The sequence below is a fragment of the Siphateles boraxobius genome, unplaced genomic scaffold (assembly GCF_051911475.1).
Source record: "Siphateles boraxobius isolate OS27281-9 unplaced genomic scaffold, OSU_SipBor_1 12, whole genome shotgun sequence".
NCBI classification, from domain to species: Eukaryota; Metazoa; Chordata; class Actinopteri; order Cypriniformes; family Leuciscidae; genus Siphateles; species Siphateles boraxobius.
In genome coordinates this window covers 3,060,548-3,064,374 of record NW_027508722.1, presented here as the reverse complement: position 1 = coordinate 3,064,374, position 3,827 = coordinate 3,060,548, and the positions used below count along the sequence as shown (strand labels likewise).

Sequence of the window (3,827 nt, the reverse complement as noted above, 5' to 3'; positions counted from 1 at the left end):
GGGTCTGTAATTTACTAATACATTTGGGTCTAATTGTGATTTCTTTATCAGAGGCTTATGTGGCGAAAGGCTGGTATTACAGGTAAAGAAATTTTCGACTACGCCACCCGGGGACTTGCGCCCCGGGAAAATATGGACAACACTCAAATTATTATTCTTAGGTCCCTCAGGTTCATGTCCCTAATAAAAGGTAGGCAGAGACTTGGATATGTAAACTGTACAAAAGTTTTATTAATACAACATTTAATTTAAAGCAGCAGAATAAGTCACATTTAAAAAGAGGCGACTTGAGCATCACTGGCAAGGTTTTCAGTAACAAACACACATTCAAATAAACAAGGACATACACATTGAAATAAATGAAAAGACACACAAACTGGCAGGGCTGAGGTAGACCACAGGAAGAGGAATCACTAAACTAATTCACCGAAAGCACACTCACAACACCCCAAAGACTTCAAAAGTGTCACTGCAAACATTCGGAGAAAACACCACCACCAAAAGAGATCCTCAACCCATGGAACCTCAGCACCTGAAATGAGATCACAAAAAGAAAAGAAAAACACAATTAATGACAAACTTCACAAATACTAACTGCAATAAACCACAGTTGGATGGTATTTATGGTACAATAGTGAGCAGATATTAATACTATCAATCAGACAATCACAAATATCATACAAAGGTTTAGATAACGAAAAGGAAACAAATAGATAACTCAATGCCCGCAATGGGCTCACAAGCAGATGGCAGTGCTCCGATTTGAGCACTAATAACGTTAAGCGTCCGCCTCCAAAGTGCAGCACACAAAGTAGCGTTAGCTCAATATATGAAGTAAAACCAGACAGCAACGATCCCCTTCGTCACTGGGGTGACACGATCTTCTCACAAACGGCACGATGAAGCAACAAGTTGTTAATGTAAACTGTAGCAACAGCAGAAAAGGCAAAAGCCAGAACCGATAATAGCACCAGCAGGCAAAACAAATCGCCCGGACGAGAGGGAAAATCCTAAGCCAATGCAGAGAAAAACATCACTAAGATTTATGCCTCAATTGTTACATTTTCAGCTCGTAACTACAGTTGTATGCACAACAACACTTATCGGAAGGGGATGATGCGTTCACATAATGTGTTTGTCCTTTCACAGGCACGGATACTCAAAAATCATGCAATCCGCTGTTCAGCTGGACTACAGGGACACTGCACATAACTCAAAACAATCAGCCGATCCTAAACACCCGAATGAAAACAAACAATATGCTTTCCACAAACAGTTCGCACATACCTGAAAGACGAGCAGCCAGCGAATGCACCCATCGCAACAAGCCGAGGGAAACTGGAGAGGAAAGACAGGCTAAACAACACTAATCGTCAGTCCCATACATACGAGAAACTAAAGACAAAAAGTACTATATACTAACGCACATACCTACAGACAGCTACTGTCCACAACAGAAGGGGAGGAGCCGGACGTGACGCATCCCAGGCCATAACCAACCATCTCTCAAATAGTGGATACTCCTTTCTGAATGGTGCTCACAACCGTCAATCAAAACCACTCATCTCATTCATTCGGTTACAATCAGTAAAGAAAAACGTTCTCGGTTACTAACGTAACCTCGGTTCTCTCTAGATGAGGGAACGAGTGTTGCGTAAGCTAGCTTACGCTACAGGAAAAGCCCCTTTTCTCGAGAATACTAAAGCCAAAAATTATCTCTAATTTTGCATTAGTTTAAAACGCATTGCTGCACAGAGTAGACCTAGGCGAAGCAGCTCGCGCGCCTATTGGTTGCTCTGTGGCAACTGCTGCAGCCTATCGATGGACTGTTCGTGACGTAAGCACCAATGAGGTCGCAGGCGCCCTCGCGCGTCACGTCCCGCCAGAATGGGTGTGGCTTATGTCTATATAAGCCGAGACCAGATAGGATGTTCCTTGGTTTTTCGCACTGAAGCGAAACCAGAATGTAGCAGAAGCATGGCAGGGTTACGCAACACTCGTTCCCTCATCTAGAGAGAACCTAGGTTACGTTAGTAACTGAGAGCGTTCTCTTACGAGAGTACTCTCGTGTTGTGTGAGCTAGCGTACGCTACGGGAACCCAATGTAAAACGCTGTGCGTGCTGAAGTGTCCACCCATGGCCTCAAGGGATTTGTACCCGGGGAACCATACTTGTGAACCATACTAGCGAGTGATCGACATATATCCTCATATATCCGCTCGACATATCCTCAATGCCCTGACCGGTCAGAGGAGATTAATGTCATTTTAAAGGCCTGTGATGGGACGATATATGAATCTGAAAATAGGCATCTTTCAGATCTACTGAAATAAACCAGTCCCTCGGGCGAACTTGCGCGAGGATTTGTCTGGTCATGAGCATTTTGAATGATCTCCGCCAGAGGGCTCTGTTCAGGCGTCTGAGATCTAGAATGTGTCTGAGACCGCCATCCTTCTTGGGAACAAGGAAATATCTGCTGTAGAAACCTGAAGCGCTCTGTGTCAGAGGGACGGTTTCTATAGCTCCTTTCCCCAGCAGTTTCGCTATTTTGGCACAAAGTAGATGTGCTACTTCATTTCTCACCGTAGTTTCGACCCTGGCCCGAAAGCACAGGGGTCTGTAAGCGAACTGCAGCGAATAGCCTCTCTTTATTGTGTTCAGTACCCATTGTGACACGCCCGGAATCATTTCCCATGCTTTTAAACTCAAAATCAGGGGAAAAATGACATCTGGGCTCTGGCCGCTGCGTGTGTGTGACATAATCTAGTGGTGTTTGCATGTAAGCCCTCGCTCTGAGAGAGGCGTGTAGAGGGCTCAATCTGAGTGCATGTGAGTCACAGAGTGAGCTGTACTTATGTGTAGGGGTGAGCACTGGGTAGTGGGCACCACTTCTACACTTATAACATCCGCGGCGTGAGCCGGGCAGTGTGTCGTTTGTGGGTAGGAGTGAACACTGTACAGTGGGCACAAAACCTACGTTTATAACGTGTGGTATGAGCCAATTTTAATTGGGTGGGCCGTGAAAGAGTGTGTGACACTGGACGGGCCGTGCTTATGTGTAGGGGTGAACACTGGGAAGTGGGCACATTTCCTACACTCATAGTCTCTGTGGCGTGAGCCGGACACAGAGAGAAAATGCTCTTTTTGAGATTTATGTGGGTAGCCGTGAAAACGGCTTTTGGATACAGGCGAGCGTGTCGAGTGACGGGACTGTAGAGTGTACTTCTCCAGTAGGTTCTGTTGAGGGGACTGGGAGAACGAGACATGGTTTCTTTGATGGTGGTCCGGCCGCGGCGGGACTCAGCCTTATTCATCTTCCCTGACTGGTCAGGAAAACTTTGAGGGCTAGGGCTTCAGTGCTATCTTAGGCCGTGGTCTCCGGGGGGTAGGCGGGGGGGCTGTACTGCGGCTAGGCGGCTGCTATTTAGAGCGACCTGTCGCGGAGCTGGAGCGCCTTGGAATGATGTGTCGCATGTCCTGCGACGTCTTCTACACCTCCGAGATACGTTCGACGAAGTCCTTGACCGCTGGGCCTAAGAGGCCGGACGGAGAGATGGGCGTGTCAAGGAAAGTGGCTCTGTCGGACTCCTTCATGTCGGTCAGAGTCAACCACAAGTGCCTCTCAGTCACAGTGAGGGCCGCCATGTTCCTCCTGATGGCCTGTGCAGCAGACTTGGTGGCTCGTAGAGCTAAGTCCGTCGCACTTCTGAGATCTGTAAAGTTCTCAGGATTCGGCCCGCCTCGTCCATAGTGCGGAGAAGGTTGGCCTGGTAAATCTGAAGCACCGCCATCGAGTGAAGGGCCGACATGGCCTGACCGGCGGCGGC

The 3,827-nt window shown here is 47.6% G+C and overlaps 1 long non-coding RNA gene across 1 annotated transcript; it reads right to left on the bottom strand.

Moving 5' to 3' along the window:
- Nucleotides 1-207: 207 nt before the first annotated feature.
- Nucleotides 208-1,359, bottom strand: LOC143713198 (uncharacterized). The gene is made up of 2 exons (XR_013195092.1): nucleotides 1,288-1,359; nucleotides 208-1,202 (listed from the first exon to the last, which is right to left on the bottom strand). It is a non-coding gene; the product is annotated as an uncharacterized LOC143713198 (long non-coding RNA).
- Between the last annotated feature and the right edge of the window lie 2,468 nt (nucleotides 1,360-3,827).